The sequence below is a fragment of the Anas platyrhynchos genome, chromosome 3, assembly GCF_047663525.1.
Source record: "Anas platyrhynchos isolate ZD024472 breed Pekin duck chromosome 3, IASCAAS_PekinDuck_T2T, whole genome shotgun sequence".
Lineage (NCBI taxonomy): Eukaryota > Metazoa > Chordata > Aves > Anseriformes > Anatidae > Anas > Anas platyrhynchos.
The window spans coordinates 110,989,456-111,012,283 of NC_092589.1; the positions used below are offsets into that span (position 1 = coordinate 110,989,456).

General features: G+C 44.3%; 1 long non-coding RNA gene across 3 annotated transcripts in view; it reads left to right on the forward strand.

Annotated features, from left to right (window-relative positions):
* The window catches only part of LOC119716383 (uncharacterized), a 50,323-nt gene that overhangs the window by 22,879 nt on the left and 4,616 nt on the right, over positions 1–22,828 (forward strand). For 2 of the 3 annotated variants that reach the window (XR_011808588.1, XR_011808590.1), the window contains 2 exons: positions 7,546–7,938; positions 21,036–21,156. This is a non-coding gene — a long non-coding RNA (uncharacterized lncRNA). The remainder of the gene's footprint in view (positions 1–7,545; positions 7,939–21,035; positions 21,157–22,828) is intronic. The other variant, XR_011808591.1, reaches the window with a different exon arrangement.

Below are 22,828 nucleotides of genomic sequence, written 5' to 3' on the forward strand. Positions count from 1 at the left end.
TAAAAGAGGGGAGATTTAGATTAGATATTAGGAAGAAATTATTTTCTCTGGGAGTGGTGAGGCACTGGAACAGGCTGCCCGGAGAAGCTGTGGATGCCCCATCCCTGGAAGTGCTCAAGGCCAGGCTGGATGGGGCTTTGAGCAACCTGGTCTGGTGGAAATTATATGATTCTCTGACTCTATGATGTAATAGACAATGTAGGGTTGGGTGTGAACACCCAGAGCTGTGTCCCACCACCCCACTGGTCACTCCAGATGCTGCAGCATGGAGACACGCAAGACCAGGTTCATTCAAAGCACCAAGAGATTTTCAGGGCTCAGATCACATCGTGCTGCAGCCATTAGGGTCATGATACATTTCTCCTAAATCTTGATGCCTGCTCTATCTGAACTAGGAACTGTAAATTCCCTCTCTGATTCGTACATAGAAAAAGACACTTCTGAGATTTGGCTCATTTTCAAGTAGAAGTGTAAGATGGTGAGACAAATTCCACTCACAGAGCCCTGCAGCTGACCCCCACAAGCAGAACAGGCCCATGATGCCATTCTGTGTTCCTTATGACTATTGAAAGAAGAACTGCATCTGTTGGCTATTTTTCACTAAAAAAAAAAAAAAAAAAAAAAAAAAAAGGAAAAAAAAACTTTGTTTTTGTATAAGTAAGTATTAAAGGAAGTAAAGAGAAGAACTGAAAATTATTAGACTCATCGTTCTGCTGCAAATATATTAGTAATTAGACTTGGACAGATGTTGCTTTTGTTTCCTTTTTTTAATTTTATTTATTTTTTATTTTTTCTCCAAATGACTCTGCCTGCCCTCAGGCTGCAAATTCCACATTTTGGAGTGGTGGTGACAGGGAGGTGATACCTGTGGGGCTGTGTATATGTGCAAGCTAGATTCCTGCGTAAACGCACCCTCAGACTGGAATCCCAACTGACGGATGAATTAATGGGAGTAAAAGAGATGATTTCAACTGTGTTTTTCCAAAGAAGGAGATCTTTAACACAACTCTCCATCCTTCCCTTACCAGCCTAAAAGGATATCATTGTCTCAGAAGACAGGCAAGCCATATTCCAGATGTCCAAAGTATTCGAAAGAGGATGTTTATTAATGACCTGGGGACTGAAGATAAACAGGCTGCACAAAAATATCCGCAGTGATACAATGGTGAAGTTGACCTTTGCGTGCCAGAGGTCTGGGCAGCCCAGGGAACCTCCTGGTAGGGGTGCACAGGCTCAGAGCTTCTCCTTACACACTCCTATAGGTAATAACAGATTGCAGTGCTGCAGCCAAGGAATACAGACCTGCTGGCGAAATGTCTTCTCCCATTGTATGCTACATGATCAATTATAATGAGAGAAAATGCTGGCCTCATCGCTCACGTCAAATGGAGCAACCAATCCATCTTCGCGTAACAAACACTGCCACGAGGACAAAGGGAGGTTTTACCAGTTTTTCCTTTTGGACGCCCATAATTTATAAACCCGTTGCAATATTTCTGCTGCATCGACATCCATGCGAAAGCGGTAACCACAGTAGAAGAAATATCCCTTTCCCTTAGCTTCACATCCCCCCGCCTGGCACATAAAACCTCCCAGCTCACAATCAATAATGCATGTGCCGAGCGGGCTGCGATCCTGCTCCCCCATCCCCACAAACACATTCCTGTAGGGAAACACAGACAGTTTCCAATTGCACACCCTCAAATCTGGTGGGGCTCTGTGATAACCGTGGAGGTGAGCTGCCCGTGTCAAGGACAGGCTGCTGTCCTGCCCACCCAATGCATTAAGTGGCTTTCCCATGGCTTTCCTGCCCATCCAATGCATTAAGTGCTGTCAGCCCCAGGTGATTTCATGCATTGCAGGAGTATGCATGATGCAGGAAAAGTGCAGCTCCATCCGCCTGCCCTTTGGGGTGGCCTTACGCCATCTCTTTGGCTTCAAGCTGAGGATGGCTCAGCCTGTACCAGTGTCAGGGGAGGGAGCAGTAAATGGTCTCCTGCTAACTGTGTGACGGCTCCTGCACCCTTTTGGAGTGAGTTTAAATAAACCTATAACCTCAGAAATAAAATAAAATCAAAATTATGTGAATAAATAAACTTTAAGTAAACTCAAAACCATGAGATCAAGCTCTTCAGATCAAGCTCTTCCAACCATGAACAAGGAACATGCAAGGATGTTCCCTCTTTGCTGTTGAAGCTCACTGGTGATACATAGGTGTACAGAAATTCATGGACCTTGGTCTTAGCTGAGACCTACCCACTGGTAATCACTGCACAAACCAGGAATCATCCAATGGGGATATGTCAGTTTCCATCTTGTGTGGTCACAAACAGCTTCTGTGGTTTGTTCCTGTGGTTTGTTCCTGTGTTCTGGTAGCAAAGGGTTAACACAACCTTTATGTTCCAGACATACTGAGCCTAACATCCAACAGTTTTGAATAGGAAAAAAAAATAATAAAAAAATAATAAAAAGATAAAAATCTTCTGATGGAAATGCTTGGCAAACAGCAAAGTACAATGGAATGACCCACTTGGGAACATTGCATATTTGACCTCCTCAAAATCATATGAACAATACTTCCCCATCTCATCAACTGTTTGTATCATTTACCTGCTGTTTGCACTCTTCCCAGGCTAACAGGAGTTAGCTGGAATTCAGCAGCATTTCCGTTTGTTCCTAAAGACCGACCCAATAGCATCATTTCTGCTGGTGCCTTTAACTCATCTGGAAGAAGCAGTTTCATGTTTGGCTGGAGTGAAGGCCTGTTGTTTCAGAAGAGACCAGTTTATCCAGACTGCTCGTGCATCACCAGTTTAAGGGCCCCTCAGCAAACATGCCATTTTGTCTGCAATCTGTACAGTGTTTACCTAACCTATTTCTCAAGCTCTCCCAGGAGGAAATGCTAAACATTATCATCAGTTGACACAGGTTAACTCTTCTGCTTAATACATCGCCACAAGAGGTATTACAAACAAACACGTATCAGCTGGCTTTAAGCAGGGAAATAACTCAGGCCCCCAATGAAAGCTTTGTCCAGCTGTATTCATGCTTCATTGAAATTTCTACCTTGAGGTCAAAAGTTGAAAAAAAAAAAAAAAGTCTTCTTAGTATTGTATTTGTAATGTTCTTATTGGCAATGAGCTGAGCTGGCTGGATCATTGAACTAATCCTTGTATTCACTGAGTGGAAACTCCAAAACGTTGACAAAGTGCTTCTATTTAATCTCAAGGAATGCTTTTCGTTCTAAACCAGAGGCGTCTAAGACATTACAAATTATACCAAAAGGCTTCCAGTTTTATCACAGCAGCCTGATATCTGGAAGAGAGAAGATCCAAAATAGAACTGTTTGAGAATTTTTCAACTTTTTTTTTATTTTATTATTTTTTTTATGTTACATATCAGCCTTTCAAAATGGAAGGTTTTAATGGAAATACATTAGTTTGGGTCAAATAAAGATTTGTAGCTCCACAGTAAGCTTGGCAGTCAGTCACTCCCAAGTGAATACTCTGCTCACTCAGTAAAAGAGAATGGGTTCAAGACTCTGTTTTGCTTTATTCAGAGCAAAGATTACTCTCGAAATGCCAATCTCAGGCAAGTGTTGGGATGCACCATCCTAATAACACTACGGTAAATTATGTCCATGTTTTGGGAGATCTTGAGCAAGAGCTGAGGTGTCAGAAAGGAGCAGTGGTGGGGCAAAGCTCCCTGTGCCATCACCCAAAGAAGAACTCAAGTAGCCAGAGACCGCAGGCTCAAGTAAAGGAAGCTCCTTTACTTGGACTTATACATGGACTCATTCCCTATCTTTTCTGAAACCAACCACAGCAACTCAAATTTGGGGATTTTAGGCTCCTTTTGGGATTCTAGTTTCTTTCTCTACTCAGTGTTGTATGACACTGAGCATCATTCTTTGGAGGAGCCTGTAAAGCTGCCACTGGGGACCTGGTTGTCCTTGGAAACAGGTTATAATTTCAGCATGTTTCCAAATGAACAAGAAATATTTGGAGATGGAACTGAAGAATTTGTGTGGCAGAAAGCACGGCTGCTAACCTTGTGCTTTAAAGCTGCCAGGGAATGCTTAGTTTCATGAGGAGGTAAGGAAAATCTTCTTTGATGAAACAAAAAATTCCAGCCAAGAACATTTGCAACCTCTTCAACAGAATACGAGCCATGCTGTAATTAAGTCTCTTCTGGATGCTTTAAGACGTGCAAAGTGAGAGGGTCCCTGGCATGACAGTAGTGATGCATTTTGTTTGGCAAAATGCCTCTCGGAGTGGATCTCAGCTCTTAAGTGCTATTTTCCCTACAGAGAACTTCGAGCCTTGGTATAGCAGCCTCCAGCGAACAGAAAAAGGGGCACCTTTCCTCTGAGCAGATTAGCAGCAGTTAGTTAGGGTGGAAACACAATGAACACATTTCTTTCAGTCCGTGGCTGGTTTCCAAAACCCAAACAGTCCTTTAAAAGGGAAGCACTGCAAGGCTGTCTGTGTTTGCACTCCAGATTTAAATATGCTAGCGTTCAGCTAGGCTTGTAGTTATGTACCAGGTGAAGGTCAGAGAAAACTCAAACTTAAATTTTGTGCTTAAAGAAATTCAGGTACCTTTTCTAATGAGTTTATCTCAGACTTTCCAAAGACTGACATGCACCACCGCAAAGCTGCAGGCCACTGGTATAAACAGCACAGGCCAGGGTGCCGCTGTCTTATCAGAGCACAAGTATCTGAAATCTTTTTCCCGCAGAGAGGAAGGCTCACATTAAGGAAGAAAACTGGAATACTGATGATGCTTTTAACATTAGGGCTCTGCATCTTCAAGGATGAGCACGGGACTCTGGCTGCTCATCTCAATGGTTTTCATTCATTCAGAACACTGCAAGGACTCGAGGCAGCAGACCTGCTCCCTGTTAGAAGTGTGCTGTTCCAATAGCAGCAAATAGACAAGTGTTCAGTTTAGAGGTGTTTATGCTTTGGCCAGCAGCTGCCTAGAGTCCCCTCTTCCCCAAACACATGCACATGTGTAAGGAGCACACCAGGTTTACAAGGAATTTATTAAATCTTGCTTCTGCACTACAGGTTTTATTAACTCGGATAGTTATTCCAGTGTTGCAAGTTATAACATTACTCATCCTTTCTCCTCTCCTCCCCGCATTTTTCTCTTTCAGCCTGTTTCTTCATTCACCTTCTATCTTCTCACTTGCTTTGAGATCAGTGGTATGAGCAGCTCCTAAGTTTCGCAATCCAATTGCAGTTTGCCAGTGTGACCCCATGAAAATGCTTGCACTGTGAGCAGAAGGTGTCAGTAATAAAAGGGTTGTACATTAGGCAGAGAGAAAACCTTCATTTAAGACTTGTGTCTTAACAAAGGTGCTCATCAGGAGGAACCATTGCCTTTCTTTAAAGAAAGCAATGATGAAGCAGTAGGAGTGAAGTGAGGAAAAAACCTTGCAGGGATTGCACAGCATTTGTCACAGTAGACGGCAGTGAGCTGTGCCAGTGATGTTCGGCTTGTTCATTTTTAATTTTTCCTCATCTATTTATCAGAATTCATTTATACTGCCATTAATCAGGAATTAGCTGCTGCTCTACAATTACATGGCAAGATGGCTATTTCTCATGGGAATCAACTGCTGCCTCTGCCTAGTGTCTGGCAAAAATGCCTGGGCTGGAAGAGAAAATGCCATGTCCGGCTGCATTGAATCTGTACTTCTGTTGGGACTCAATTCTACCCATGCAGAAAGGGAGGCCTGGGGGTAGGAAATCAGCCTGCACCCTCCTGAGGCATTGCCTCCCCTCGGGGGTCTGTCCTATTCTGATCCAAACATTCTCAAAGCAGCTGTGTGGTTCCTAAACCCAGCTGCTTTTCCAGGTTGCAAGAAAGGCTGTCTCACAAAGACCTGCCTTGGTATGGGTCATCCTAGCTCGGCTTTTCTCCATCCCAGGGAGCTCCCACTGGGTTAAGCCATGCTAAAGCTGGGGTTGATGTGCAGAGGAATACAGCCATCTGTTATGATGCCTGACTTAGGCACTTGCATTTGAAGTCTACATCCCGTTGTGGTTTCAACTGGGAAAAAGAAACCATCTCAGAATGATTCTAGCAATTGGATCATTTTTCAAATGTTGACACCTTGAGCCAGTGTAGGCATAAAACAAGGAGGGAACACCCTTCTGGATGTGATGTATAAGACTGGCTAACCCCAAAACCAGGCCTCATCATGAGGGGCTTTTTAATGAGATAGTGCTGTCCCTTAAGTCAAACACATTTTGGTTCATAGCACTATTAACAAATTGCATTTAAAACTGTTCCACTCATTGTAATTACTCCATCATCCCTCGTGGCTAACTCCTCATCCCGCCTTTTTATGAGCCATCCATAAATACAAAATGATTTATCCAAGTACCACCATGTTGTAAACTTGGTCACGTGGAACTGTTGATGAGGGACATCCATAAAGTTTAATTATGCCATTGATTCTTGCTAAAATATTAACTTGAAGCTGGCTGAAGAGTCTTCCACTTACTTCAAATCAAATGAAGGTATAAAATGTCCTGTACTTTAAAGATGTGCAGCATGTACTTTTCAAGTGGTAATCTACAGGGAAAATCTTTCATTGCCTGCTATAAAGATAACCTCCTGTATTAGGATTCAACGTGAAGAGTTATAAAAGTCAGAGCCAGAAAGGATCTATTAATTCACCTCCTGTTTCTCTGCCAATATGAGCTTCTTCCAAAAAATGTATTATTGAAGGTTATTGGTGTAGCTAAGCTTTCAAAAGGACCGGCTAATGGGGATTCCATAACTCTCTTTGGATGATGTCCTCCAAGCTAATAGACATTGGCTTTGGAAAAAGCACTTCTGGCATTTAATCTGCAGCTTTTTTTTTTTTCATTTTTTTTTTTTTTAATTCTCTGTTTAACTTCATTGCTTCCAGCTATACCTGCTTGAATCAGCTTGTATTTTGGCTCTCCAGTCCTGGTGTTGCACAATCTCCAGCAGGGAGCTCTTCTACCATTGTCTGACTATTGTCTGACTAGCCCAGATGCTTGGATCAGTTTTTCAAAGCAGGTTGAGGGATTCAGCCACAGCTGTAATGGAGAAGACCAGTAATGGACCAGAAGATTCAGCCATATAATTCTTTATTTTTGTGGGAGCTGTGTAGTTACCACTCTGAATTGCCTTTGAAAACCTCAGGTGTTTGGTTCTTCCTGTCATTCCGCAGGAGACACATCCTTCCCAGCAGCCAATTTGATTTTCTTCATGTTTTCTGAGTCCCCTCCAATGTCTAAATATTTCCCTAACATCACTGTCAATTCAGTGACTAGGCCAACTTCCAAATTACTTAAGGCGACTCCTTATGTATTGTGTTTTGTGCATGGGTGTTTGTATGCATAGACACGTATGTGTACCTGCATAAATCCATGCATGTACCGGCATGAGCACACAGGGTTTGTCTGATTTGTGTCTATAAGCAAGTCAAAATTCTTTGGACTGGCATTTATGGGAGGGATCTCTTGACTTCCACAAAACATTTTTTTTTCCTCTGCACAGAATAATAGACATTGGACATAGGATGAGATATGAAGATGTCTAAGCCAACAACACCAAAACGGTGATGACCTTTCTGCCTGTTTTGTTTATGACACATCCCCACAAAGCCAGACTACGTATTGCTCCTGGGGGCAGACCAGTTTTGCTTCTTGCATCCTTGATCTCCTCATGTCCAAAGCTCCCAAAGACTCGTCTGTAGGCTGTCTTGGAAGAATCATGGATATCCTAATAGTGAAAAAAAACCACACACATGTTGGTTGGAGAAACTCGCAGAGACAATGAGGAGCACCAAAGAGCTGACCTGGGATTCACCTGGCCCAGGTGCACAAGCTTTGTCTTTCAGTACAGATGGCTCAGTTACTTTGGAAGGCAGAACAGTCATGACCAGCAGAGGTAAGCACCACTGCAAGCAGCAAGACAAAAATGGGAATTGGGTGCTCCTGAAGATGTATTGGGTGTGACACATATATGAAACCCAGGTATATTAGTCTTGCAATAGACTGCAGCAGCATGTCCCTGCTATTGGGAGATTTCAATAACACGGTAAAACATCACAGATGTAATTCGAAACTATTCAGACTCATATCCTTGAGTTTATCACCTAAAGGCCTCAATATTGGATCTAAAATGATTTCCAGCAGCCAGAGAAGACGCATGGCAAACCTGGGCTGTATGAGTAAGTTCTCAGCAGCTCCTGCTTTAATGACTTGCTCATGAAAATAAATTGACAGATGACAGGCTCCCACCTCTGGAACAGAAAGGTTGCTGCTTTAATTAAACTTCTTAATTGGCACGGCCATCTCCTCCCACCCAAAGCAGACACTGAATAAACATAGAATGTCACCTCATCCTTCCTATAAACAGACACCTAGCCATTCCAGAAAATCAATGACAATGATTAAGAGAGCTCTCATTCCTCGCTCTTACCTACATTTTACTTTCCACACTGAGTGTATTGACTAAATGTCTCATCCTAGAAGGTTATGTGTACAGGCTTTCCGCAGACCGCACCAGCAAAGTTTCTTGTTAGAGGCAGGTTTTGCTGCTCAAATTCGTAGCAAGCATCTTCCTTCACTGTTTGCAGTACAAGCCCTGTGGGTCCAGCAAAAGATATTCTGTCCTCAGAGACCTTCTGGTGTCTGAGACAGACAAAAATGGCCAGAGAAGAAGAGGTAAGGTGAATTTTGCCAGTTAAGGGGATGAATGGCAAACACAGAACTTCTCTGCTAAGTAGTACTGTCTCCCAGAGCTACCTATGAAAAACCCATAGCAGGGTCCCCCCTTTACTGTCCTCTATGCAGAAAATTTCCTCCTCTGAGAGGTCAGGTCAGTCACCCTACCACCCCGCATCTCAGCAAATTTGGCACCTGTGAGACCATTGTTGCAGTGTCTGAAGAGCAGCAATAAGAAATAGACCGAAACAAACAAATGAAACCCTTCCTGAATGTGTAAAAGTCCAGAGAATTGATGAAGGCTTGTTGGACCAGCCATCCCCGTCAGCCCCAGCTGCTCTGCGTGGTCCTGGTGATGCTCAGATCTGGGCTTGTGTCACAACCTGATGCAAAGCAGATGGAGTTCAGCGGTGAGTCTGGCTCCCAGGACTCAATTTCTAAAGAGCGATCTTCTTGAAGAGCTTTTTATTTGTTTATTTATTTATTTAAATCGCTAGTTGACCCAAATTAAGAGCTTTTACTGTTGACAATACTTTGTGCATTAATGTATTATTGGTGTATTATTAGTCAAAGTGTTTTTTTTTTTCTTTGTATCTTTAAAAAGTTTTATTTATTCATTAGAATTTTGTAAACTCATTTTTCTCACAAAGACCTGGGAAGGTGTCACAAGAATCACCAGTGAAATGTGTTCCAGCAAGTGTCAGAATGTGTCTATATCCCTTTTTCACAAATTGATTTGATTCTGTATCAGTTAGCCAGACCTTCACCACATCTCCTCCTTGCTCCAGTTACCTGCAGGACTCAGAAACCTACTCAGCATATTACAGCTTCACAGATTACTGCATGTCAGCAGAACCGTGGTGGTTTGCTGCTGGAAAGAAGTACTGAGGCAGGTTTTAAGCCTCCATAAAAGACGTTTATGCTACGGTGCACATGCAGATGTCTGCAGATGGATGCTTGAGCACCACCAGCATCAGCTGATGGATGTAGTTCATGGAGCTTCTGTAACTCAGCAGTACATCTGAGACATGGGGGGTCGTGTATCTGCACATATGTACATATCAAAGTCACAGAAAGGGCTGAGTTTGGAAATCATGTAGTTCAAGCCCCAGCTCAGAGCAGGGTCAGTGACAGCAGGTTGCTCAGGGCTACTCAGGTGGGTTTTGAATGTCTCCAGAGGGTAAGACTGACTCCACCATCTCACCACAACCAGCTGTGGTGGCAGAGCAGCACTTGCACTAATGCAAAGTACCTGGTTGCTGCAGTCCTTCGCTCCCACAGGGATGGTGAAGGCAATGCCCCTGCCTCTCTGCTGTCCTCCAGTGAGGGGGAACTCCTTTCCTGGTGTAGATACACTGCTGGCATATATACACAACATACATATGCAAATTCTCACCCACAGAGCTACCAAAGTCATTAGGAGCCTGCATGCCTTTGAAATCAGTCATGGCTTAAGAGACCTTTGCAGATGTGGAACTTGTCTGTAGGGCTCCCACCACTGTGGCCTGAACCTCTCATGATCTCAATCACATTTTCTGCACAGTGATATAGGAAAACAAGCTTAAATGATTTGTCCCTGTCTGAGACACAACAGGGACATCAGCCTGCTTCACTTGAGCCCCAAACCTGAAACATTGTCTCATTTTCTCTCTCTGTTCCAGTACCACCTATAATTAATTGGCAGCTTTAAAGAAGGAGAAATTGGCACATGCGTCCAACTTCAAACTGCAAACATTGGGAATGGATTCAAACCATTTGGTCCAAATAACCCTGGATCTGTATGCAAACTTCGCAGATGATGCCTAAAAAGCAGGACAGATTTGTAAATTGTGCCTCAGGAGACATCTCAGAGCTCCTGATGCTTCTGCTGGAGGATTAGAATAGTGCTGGGGATTTTGCCTTTTGGGTTGTTAGGTCATGACTAAATAGCAGATAAAAAACAAGCTATGCAATATTATGCTTGATGCATATGGGGTTGAATGACTTGGCTGAAAGGCAAGTGTCAAAAGTAGCACTGAAAGAGAGCAGCTGCCTCACTGCACCATTCCTCCTCCTGCCCAACAGCTGGGGCTTCTCAGCTGCTCCCCAAATCCCTGACTAAGAGACTTACACACTGTGAGAGCACAGCAGGTACTGCAGGGTGAAATAGTTCATTTTTTTTTCTGCCTTTTGACATGCAAAGACTCTGCCCTGACTTCTCATATGGAAATATATATGCTATCCAACTGCAGGCTTTGCGTGTTGTGTATACATATATTTATATATATATTTTAACGTGGAAACACTGCCCTACACCTTTGGGCTACATTACAGAGGACATGAACTATGCTAGTTAGGGAGTGATAACACTTTTAAATCAACGTAGACGTGCAAGCACTTAAGCTAATCCTACCTACAGCATAAGATGCCTGTAATGCTCATTTCTTGTATCAAAATATCTAGCTATCAGCCACCTTTACAAGATATAGCTATATTTCCACTTGAAGGCTATATTGATAGTGATAAATTAATCTAAGTTTTCAGTGTGTTTAGACCATACATCATGGGAACTCTCATCCCAAATATTTTCAACCCACCATGGTGCTTTTCTGCTTTATTTTGTTTTCAGGCTTTGGTCAATTCTATAATAGAGATTTCTTTAGAGCAAACATAGGGCTCCTGACAATAGATTTCCTTTTCTTAATTAGTTTTTTGCACAAATGCTTGCAGGTAGCACTAATGCCTTCCAGGATCTGTAGACCACAGGCTGAAGAACACTAATTTAATAAACAAGATACTACTAATAGCTAAGACAAACAAACATGGGTAAAGCAGAAAGAAGTAAATTGGATGTGCAGAGTTATTAACCAGGGCAATTACCACAATTCCTTGCCTTCCAAACCATCTTCAGGGTACAGTTTATTATATACATTGTGGAACCCCCCTTTTAAAATTTATATTGCATTTTTTCACAACCTTGAATTTCTAATAGCATGTGTGAGCACTGCTTCTCGTGGTCATTATGGGCAGGCTTTCCCAAAAAGGATTTAGGAAGTGAGGAAACTGGGCTGGGGGCCCATGTGGTTCGGTTTGACCAGTCTCTGCTGTCATAAGCCACTGGGACAGACGAATTGCCAGGTCTCATCTCTGCCCGCAGTGCTCCTCCTGCCAGGCTGCAGCTGAAGCCCTCTCCTCCCATGATTAGAAAACTCCTTTTAATTTCCAGTCTAAGGTTATCTGTGGCTGGCTGGTGCACATTTGTTCTGGTGCCAACATTTGCCTTTAGCTTACATAGGTTTTCCCTTTGGTGTTTATCTGTCTCTTGATGTATTAACAGCACAAATGAATTGCCTCTCAGCCGTTGCTTTACCAGACTGACCCGGCCAGATTAATTCAATTCCCTCTCACTGCACGTGCTTGCTGCTCCCTCCAACATCTCAGTGCCTTCCTCACACTCCAGCCTGTTCCAGTTTGAATGAATTTTCCTGAGCTAAGACCAGGATAACACACATTTTTTGCCAGAAACAGGTGTAAGGGAGGACAAACCAGCTTTTGCTGTCTCAGAAGTCTCTCCTGGTGCAACCTGTGACAACGTTTGGTGCCTTGTGTGAGTGTGCAATGTGGCTGCTGGCGGCTGCTTTGCAGCTGAACAAAGCTCTCCACCTTGCTGCAAAAAAAGCCACTAAAGTCCTGGGCCACATCCCTGGCAGGCCAGCATTGTCTGCAAGTATCATTAGCACTCGCCTGTTTTCTGTTCCGTAAGAAAACTAACTAAAATTGGCTCCGAGGAATTTCACCGGTTATGTCTCCCCTCTCCTAACGTTTTCCTTCCAGCAGAACCTGTTGTGTTTGTTCGTGGCTGTTTCCGGAGGGACCTTCAGTTTGAAAACCAGTCCCTGCTTCTTCCAACACAAACAATAATTTCCCATGTGGCTCTTTTATCAAAAGTGTTGCTGAAGTCCAGACAGATTAGATCTAAAGCATTTCTCATGTCTAAAAAAGCCCATGGAGTACTTTGTTTACTGTTTTATTATTTTTTTTTCTTTCCTTATCACCAAAAAGCTATCGAGTTAGTCTGACTCAAGCGACCTTGGTAAAACCCAGTTATATTTTTATCATATTTTTTCCTTTACTTGTATGTCTTCAGTCCTTCCTTCAAAATCAGTTTACATGTTAGCTGAAATGTGTGCTGAACATGTCCAGGCCTTTTTCTCTGAATTTCTGTGAATGTAGTCCCCAGAGCCCAGCCTCATGAGGTCTGAAATTCTCCCTGCTTTTCAGAATCATAGAATCATATAGGCTGGAAAAGACCTCCAGGATCATCTAGTCCAACTGTCAAGCACCCTTAAGAAACAAGGTGGCTTTAGGAAGTCAATGGTAGGCAGCAGTAAGACCCAGAGTGGGCATCATGTCAGGTGTGTTGACCCCAAGGCTCCTCTCTAAAAACCCCTGCATTTAATGGGAGATATTCTCTGCATAACATTCCCTTCATTTTGTGTAGTTAGGAAGAAAGTAAAGTCTGCACAGGGCATTATAGTGCAAGCATAGAAACATCAAGCACAGGCTGCAAGGGCTCATCACTCACCACGCTTTTACCTTGCCCACGTCAGGCTGCAGCACTTCCGTGGTGTGGAAACTCTCAGCATCACTTTTTATCAAGCTAAAGGTCTGGTTGAGGCAAAAACAAGACAAAAATCAGTTATGGGATAATCTCCCTTGTACTTTGCATTTAAGCACATATCTCCTTCCTTCTCCTTGGAGGTTTTGTGGTCCATCGTGGATCCTTGGACTTGGCGTGGCCATGCTTTGTTGTGAAGTGTTTGCAAAGACACATGCACACAGTGCACTGGGCACGAATGGGTTTGTAAAATGGATGTGTGCAGATGTGCAGGGCCAACACTGCTGCTGCTGAGCCCGAGGCAGGAGAGGCGGCGGTGCCCATGGCTCTGCCGCGAGCTGCCTTGGAGCCTGGTCTGGAAACACCCACGTTTGGTCGGGAGCTGCAGTCCCTTTTCAGGAGATGCAGGGGCTGTGCCAAGGGCTGGAAGGGCTCCTGAATGATTTATTTCAAGTCCCCCACATTTCAGGTTTCACCCCCTTTGCTGGCAAACCGGTGCTTCAACCACCACCACTCCACAGTATAGAGCGTATGCATAGACATACACACAGATATGTGCATATAAAAGGTGCTGTGCCCGAGCAGCCCCCTGCCTCTGTGTCCACCCAGCCCCACGGCTCTGGGCACAACACTACACGGCACAGAGGCTGTGGGTGAGCTCCATCCCCACTATCCGTTCCGGGCAGGCTGGGCTCCAAAACTCCGCTGCCCTTCATCTGGGACAAAGGAGCTCTTTCCCTGTTTAGTTGGAGGGTAGCTATGGCAACATCACACAGAGACATCTCAATAGCTGGCTGGGGCCAGAGCAGCCCCTGTCTCGCAGGCAGACAGTGTGCGCTGGTGCTCGGGCTGTGCTGTGTGTGGACAAAGCGGTGTTTATTGCCTGGGACGGGGCCCCTGGCTGAAAATGCCCGGTAGCTGGAAGAGAAGGCGAGCGGTGCAGTCATGGACAAATGGGACTTTTCAAGGGATGTCCATGAATAGGTCTTGTAATGGGTAATGAAAGAAGCAGCGGAGAGGGAGGGAAGGAAATGAATGAGCGGAGGCTGCAGCAGCTGAAGGAAAGCTCGTTGTGGGAGCTTTAGGCTCACTGAGTTATGGCTTGTCTGTCTGGGAAAGTTGCACTGATACAGCTTTCCTTTTTGTCTCCTGTGAGCTGCCTGGTGGCCACACACAGATGGAAACATTGGCTTTTCTTTTTTTCCATGCGAGATCTGGGCTTCCCTGCTTTGTGCTGCAAAAACAAGGGCACAGCCACTGCAAAGCTCTGCCGGGCAGCCACCAGCGTGCACGTGCACCATTGCTGCCCACAGAGCTTATCAGGGGAGCCCCCTCCTCCCCTTTTCTCCTCTCCTCTCCCTAATCTCCTACACCACTTTAGGGGGATGATTCTGACAAAATCAGACATTGCCTTGCCCTCTGGGCACAGACCTCTCTGGATCCCTCTCTGCTCTTGCCATGGCCCTGTCTGGAGCAATCCCCAGATGCACCAGTCAAGAAGCCCAAAAGCAGTGGGTGGAGGACGTCTGCTCTCCCAGCTGCATAGTGGTGGATATGGTGGTCTAAACCAGCAAGCATCTTTCTTCTGCACGCTGTTGACACCATTCCTCCCTCCAAATCCTGCTGTGCCCTAGACCATGAGGTAAGGCAGAGGCCCCCTAAAAAGCCACGTAAAGGCTGCAGGACCAGCACACCCTGTACAGGGCCATCTGTCTGGCATTAGCCCCATCACCTCTTGGGGACAAGCCAGTTGGTGCTCAGCTTTGGTGCCTCCACCTGCTCTCCTCACTCACACAGCACCTCACAAGGCGGCACGCTTAACTCAGCCTTGTGAGTGCATGATGGTGATATATGGCTTGGGCTGGGGAACCACTCAGGAATGCAGGGAGCTCAAAAAAAGCCTGAATATGATGCTAGCAAAGAGCTCATTTTATATGTTTGCGGCTTCAGAAGGCTGATGTAGCAGCAAGCTGTTTGCAAGGCAATGGCAATTCATCACTCAAAAATATGTTAATATATTAGATTGGATAGTTTATGTTTCATCTATGCTTCTCTGCATTTCCATAGGTAATCTCCTGCCGTTGACACCAACAGGCGAAAGTCTGAAAAAAGGGATCAAATGAGCTCTCATTTAAGGTGGAAAATCAGCATGCAGTCCTCTCACACCACATCTCACCAAGGCCTCTCAGAGCACTAACACCCCTCGGTGTGCTGAAGGAGTGTGCTGACAAGTCGGAGGTGCTCCAGGGACAGGGGCAGGGGACAGGGGACAGAGCAGGACATCCATGATGCCCCTCAACCTGGTCACAATGGAATCAAAACAAATTAGAGGAGCTGAGGATGAGCACTGAGGTTACCTATCCCTGCTGCTGGATTTGCTGCCTTGCCTCAGCCACATTCCTGCCTGCCACACGGGTGAAGACATTTTTTTATCTGGGCAGCAGCAGCATGGCTGTGATGTGGGGTTCTTTGCTCCCTATGGGACCAGGACCCACCTTTCCCTGGTGTTTTCAGCCAAATTTCATGCAGGGAACCAGGCTCTAAGGTGCAAACTTCCAAAAAACCCCATGGGCACCAAGCAGCAGAAGAGGGGCTGAGCAAACCCCCAGAGCAAAAGACCACGGGACTTTCATCTCACCTGCATACCAGAGGGCAGGATAGGGCCGGGGTCTCCTGACAGCCACAGCAGCAGTGTGTGTGTATTTGGGATCGATGGCACCTGTGTGTTTGGGGCTGATGGCACTGGCCATGCACCCACACCATGGGTATGTCCACGAGCCTGGGGCTGTCCCAGCTGCCTGGTGGGCCAGCAGAGCAATGCCCAAACCCTGCTTTCTGAGGGACCAGGCCTCAAAAAGGGCTTCCCACCCCTTTCTGGCAGGCAGGACCGTTCCCAGCAGCCCGGTGCCCCTCAGTACAGCTGAGGCTCACGTTTTTAACTTTGCACATCAGACCATCGGGTGGTGACAGGGCTCTGGCTCTGTGCAGGCAGAGGCCCACCCCCAGCCCTCAGGCCACCACAAGCTGCAGGGCACTCCCGGTCAGGCTTGTCCTGGCTTTTCCTGTTGACCAGAGGAGGGGAAGGCTGCTCTTATCTAAAGGTCAGCGAGGAGACAGCACACAAACACTGCCGTCTCTGGCTTGTCACCGTGCACGTTGCGCAGATGCTGAAATCAGGCTGGCTGGGGGCTGCGGGACGGTTGTGGGGTTTGGGAAGGGTTATGTTTTGTTCCAGAGAAAGATGCGTTGGCTGTGGTAAACGCTGAAGATTTTAGGGACTTTTCCTCTGCTGGTTAGATGAAAGGGGGGAAAAGGAGGTCTGGAACTTGTAGCCCTGAATAACTTAATGGTCATGATCTGTACTTTGAAGCAAGATAATAAAAGACATCTTTTTATGCTATTCATTTCAGGAGCCTTTACTCTTCAGCCAGGATTTTTCTGCCTGCTGGGAACAGCCCGATGGAAAAAGTTTTAAAACTTTCAGAAATCCTGTCTGAGATTTTTACTTTGTTCTTTACCTCTGAGGTTTATGTAGCATTGGTGCAGCCTTATCCGTCAGACAGGACAATAAATATCAAGAACCTCCAGGTCACACAGGGACCAAGCTGCCAGCCCAGAGCTCAACTGATTTCTCGTAAATCCCAGATGCTGCCCCGGAACGATTTAAACACCAGAATGTTTTTAAAAGTTTTTGAGAACTTGTCTCTCAAGCTCTGCCTAACTCCTGAAGGTGCCAAAATTCAGTAAAAAATCCAAGAGCATGCCTTGGTGACAGGCTGCTCATCATTTCTGCTGCATGCTGCAACATCTGACATTTGATTCTGGGGGACATCTAGGGAGCCTGTAGATATGTAGGAAAGCTGAGTCCTAAAGAGGGGTTTGAAGTAGCATGCATGCCCAAGGGACACTGAAATGAGTCATGGGTCAGGAATTGCCTTTTAGGCACCAAAGAGCCTTGGAAAGAAGTGAGGGAGGACAGGGGCACTTCTGCTTTCCCAGACACAGGCAGGTTTAGGTGTAAGGTGGACTTAGCTAAATTCATGTACCTAGGCACTCAGTGGAGGATTTGGGTTCTTCAAAACACCTGAGGTAAAATACTGAGTTGCCTGTGCAGTTCAGGTACCTCCATGGAAAGGCAGCAACTGTTTTCAGACCCCCAGATCTAAACACGAGTAAGACCGAAACCCCAGCATCAACTTGAACTCCTACACCTTTTCCTTAGTTTTGCCTTATTTTTCAATCATTTGGAGACTAAATGCAGATCACCTAAGCTCTCTACCAGATGTAGAGCTCTACTACTACTTCAATTATTAATGAAGGCAAGATACAGCTTTTCCAAAGAGCTTCTGAAAATCGATAGTACTTTTTTACAACGATATGTCTTTACAGTGGTAGGTCAATAAGGAAGAAAAACCCAAAGCCTTCAGGGACAAAACTGCCTTCTTACCTGAAGCACTGAATTTTATGTGACAAAGTTCAGTAAGATAAGTGAATGTATGAATAATTTGGAGGATGTGTCACCACCACGTCACCTGTTTCAAAGAGCTGTGATATATGTTCTTCAGGGCTATTAAACTGATTGATGGCAACAATGAATTATTTGGAGGTCTGAGATGTTTTTAAGAATTTTAGCATGAGAGAATTACTGATCTTAATTTCTTATAGGAGCTCTTACACTGTTATTTTTTGTTATTCTGCTTGAAAGCCAAAGCCATCTGGTGAATAGGAACAGCAAGGCATCCTTTAGGTAACCTGTTATTAAGCCCAACTATCAGTATTCAGACTTGTCATGTGAGAATAAGTAATGATTTCAGAAAAATATGCAAAACTCTCCTGTAAACTCTTATTAGTAATAAATCACTTTTTTCATTATTTCAGGAATGCTTTGTTTGATTAAAAAGTCAACATCTATATTAATCTGACTCCAGTTTGGGAATGCATATAAAACTCTTACAACATGTGCCTGCTTCCATTAACTTCAGTGAGAATGAAAGATATGCCTAGTTTTTTTCCTAATTTTGGATGCCTTCCCAAGGTGGAATGTATGTTTGTGAGCCATCACTTACCCTGGTTCCCCACCGATAGGTACAGGAAGGAAAGGCAAAGAGGTATTCCATATTCATGCTATTAAATTTAGGCACCTCCACTGGAGGGTGGAACATCTACTGGTGTTCCCTAAGAGGAGAATGATCTCCTGATGTTCCCCACACCATTAATTGGGGTGGGGAGCTGGCAGAGCAGGTTTCATAATGGCTCGATCTGCCTTCTTGTGCCAAAGAACCTCACTTCTCCAACTCTTCCCAGCGTATTCCTTTAAGCTTTGAGATTTTCTACAAGGCCGCAGCTGTTTGCTCGGGCTGTGTTTACCCAGTCCATCCCTGGCTCAGGGGAATCTCCGGCAATGCATGACCTTGGAAAAAACCCTGCTGGACCTCCCCCATCCCGCCCCCGCTTCCCTCTGCACCCCCGGACGGATGTTGTCTGCTCTGAGTGCCTTGTCGATATCAAGAGCTGGGAGATATTTTAGGATTTATCTTACAGACTTCCTATTTTCCTGCTTCTCTCTATATATGTAAGCTTTATCACCAGTTTAGGTAAAAGCCTGTCCTTCTCAGCTTTAAAGCCAGATAAACAATGGCCTAATAACCCTGTTATTCCACTATTTTAGTTTATATTACCCCCTATATCATCCCTGCAAGTAAAAGTCATTTCTCTATTAGTGACATCAATCATAAGCATTCAGATCTTTTTTATTAATCCTGCCATCCTAAGATACTTGGGTTTTATTTTTGTCATTTTTATCCTTCTATGTTTTGTAACTTTTTTGAAACTGAAATGACATGGCATGAATTCACTTCTCCATTAATTGAAGGATAGTGTTGGAATTCAGTGCTTTGCAATTTTTTTTCCCATTTCCAGCAGAGGGGCCTCAATAGCCAGGAACAAATCACACAATAAATCCATCTTGTTTCAGCTGTCTTTAAAATGGGAAGAATGTTTGCCGATGCCTTATTGCTGCTCATTTCAAACATAACACCTTGTACAGCCTTGGGTGAAGGGCACTGAATAAAAATGTAGCTGGACCTAGGAAAAAAACAATGTGTAGAGGATAGATAGTGAGCTGGGTGATGAGAAGGACAATGGGATGTCTCAGGAGAAGGCCCAGGGAAAATGTCCATTAACACAGCTCATGGACACGTGGCAGGTACACCTCATGTGTTCACAGGAGCTTGAGTGAGAGGAGCAAAAGTAAGGTAAATCAGAACCTCTGGAGTGGGCTTGTTTTTCCCTAAAATGATCAGGTCTTTCCTTGGTGATATTAATGTGGGATTTCCTTACTTTAACATGAAAAGCTACCATAGTAAAATTGATTACCATTCAACAAGTATCTAGAAACACTTCTAGCCTCATAAAAGCAATATTTTATTTCCAAAGATTCATGTTGTTTTGTTTTTTTTTCCTTCGCTGGGCTTGGGACCAGGTTCCTGGAGATAAAATTCTCACAATGGGTGTGAAGCCACATCTGAGACAGGGATTATGTGTAGCAAGCCTTCCCACAGCAATACAGCAGGGCAGAAAGGGGGAAGATAAAGGATTCTATATCCAGAAGAAATCACATTTATCTCAAAGTGACAAGCAAGTGTGAGAACAACGCTCTTTATTTTATCTAACAGCAATCCTTTCTCATCTCCTTTGCAGAATACTTTCAGTGGCCAACTGGGCTGTGTCCTGGAAAACTGTATTAGCAGATTAATTAGTAATGGATTTTTAACAATAGTGTAGAAGATATGCATAGGAGAGAAAGATCAGGCAGTTGAATTGAATTATTATACTCGCATAGGTTTTTAGATTGATTACTTTATGCTTTTGATTAAATTATTATAATTTATGTGCTTTTCAAGTAGCAATCTTCTCTGAGAGATTATTTTCTTTTGACCCATCTCCATATAGAATTATTTCCATGGCAACAGTTTGAGCGATTTGAGAAAGAAACAAAATTATGAACTCCCATTACCATCGGGTTAAAAAACTAGTTGGATTTTAAAGCAAAAATACTGAATATTTTGGCCTTATGAAAGGTAAAGAATATCCTTTGAAAAAGTCACAGCTCTATAAGAAGGAAATTCAAACTTGATCTTTCATTATTTCTTTGTAGCAAAAATGTTGTTTTCAAAAAGGGGTTATAAACACACTATTAACATTAGACCTAATAAATCTAACGTCTCTCTCCACTTGAAAGTATCTTTGAAAGTAATGGGACATAAAAGCTCCATTACTTCTGAGTCAGCAGACTGATAAATCAATACGTAATAACTGCTATTTGGCATTTTCTCGTAATTTCCTCAGCGTTGGAATGTTTAGATAATGTTTTAAATGTAAGGCATAAATTAGAGAAATTAGATAAGCCAGGAGGGACAGATGACATTCACTTTAAGGTATGAGGGACTAGCTGAAGCAATCCTTGCAATGCTAGCAATTATCTTGGAGTGTGCAACAATGGCAGAAGAGGAGATCCCAGCAGGCTGGAAAAGAGCAAACAAGGAGGAAAGGGGGAAGGACATGGACCGAGAGAATTACAGACCAGCCAGGCTTGCTGTGGCACCCAGAAAGATTCTGTCATGACTTACTCATAAACACCTGAAGAATAAACAAAAATATATCCAAAGTAGATTTTTCCAAAACAAATCATGTGAACTCAATGTGACTCCTTTCTTTAACAGGATAACTGGCCCAATGAGCAGAAAAGGAGTAGCTGGTGTGCTGCATTGTGACTTCAGAAACGCTTTTGCTGGATGACGCACTTGGACACTAAGAAAGAGGGAAAGATTAAATCACGGTGAGGTGAGTGCTGAACTGCTTGAGAAATGGCACCCAAAGGCAAGCTGTCAATAGTTCTCTCTAATTAATTTTTCTTTACAAAGTTTGCAGAGATTTTAGTCAATATTTTTATCACTGCCAATTCAGACAATGGCGTAGAGGACACACTTCCATTTGTGGAAGTCCCAGGAGGGAAGTTTGCAAGCCTGCTTGAGGGCTGCAGCAGGACTCAGAGCAATCTGTAAGTCAGGGGAAAAGTACAGCCAATTAAACTCAGTAACACACTAATATGGGACCAAATGTGCAAATAGAAAGCTGGCAGCAAAGCAGCAACCACCTGTCCCCCCCCAGAAAACAGACTGCACCCCGCAAACATGAGATGACATTAGATAGAAGATAAAATGGGTTGCATCAGTGGGAAGCCACTGGTTGGTGAGGATTGGGCTCGTGTGCTAAATCCAATGTAAGAAAGGCTGGCTACTGTCCAGAAAGGGCAACCATGACATAGGCTGAAGGAATTTGAGTCGGGGGAATGTTAAACAGGTTGCCCTGGAGAGGAGAGGATAGAGCCGAGAGAAGCTGGCAGCAGGCTCTCTGAACGTGACAGGGAGGACAGCAAGCAGTTTTTTCTGTCCGTCTGGTGGCACCAGGCAAAACATACTTGATTGAAGTTGCCGCAAAACAACATTTGGATGAGACATTAGGAAAATCTTTCTAACAGTAAAGCAGCAGAGCAGCAGGAGGAGCTGCCTGGGAAGTTCCTGAACCTCTTCTACAGGAGAACTTCAACAGCAGGTTGGACAAGCCTTCACCAGGGACAGTCTAGATGTGCAAGTTCCTGCCCAGAAACTGGCTGAGCAGAGGTAAGGACTGCTAGAGCCAGCTGTGTTGGATTGTGCATGCATGGAGAGTCACCTACCTGCTGAGTGTGGGAAGGTGCAACTGGATGATTCAGTCCTCTCCTGTCTGAAAGTTTTCTTCATACTCAGTGGAGGCTTTCTTCTCCATCACTCAGAGGTCAGCAGAAAAGATCTGGAATCAGGAGAGGTGCCAGGATCATGTTTTAACCCCACAAGACCACAGGCTTGCCCTGGTGAAGTCCTCTTGATGCAAACTCCCTGGACGAAAAGAATCCGTGCCTCTCACACCTCTTCAGAGCTCAGCTCCTAAACTCGCAGGACACCTTATCACCAGGGCATAGGCAAGACCTCAGAAACTTAGAGTTATAACTACTACGTTTTAGGAGCTATCATTACCTACCTGCTTTTCTTTGGGTATGTATTTCTGTACTTACATGCTTTGCTGAACAAGGCCCAGAGGGAGAAGATAAGCGCCAGGAGCAGTCAAATTTGCCTGAAGGCTTCTCAAGGCACTTGCAGGATTTATCTGGAGTTTCATTAGCAAAAAACTCTGTCACTTAGGCAGGCTCTGGGTGCCTAATCTGATCCCAGCAATAAAGTACAGATTCAGCTATCAAGAACAGATTCACGATGCTGTAATTGCTCATTATTATGCGTTATAAGCACACCGTGCCCCTTGGGCAGAGCGACTGCTGGGGCGAGCAGCTCTCCTGCTGTAAGGTAATCAAAGCTTATGCAAAAGGGTCTGCTGAGAAGACTCAGGCTGTGTAATCCCTGCCGGTAAGCGACTGAAAACAGAACTTCCTGCCGAGCCCATTTAATCCAGCCAGATGAAA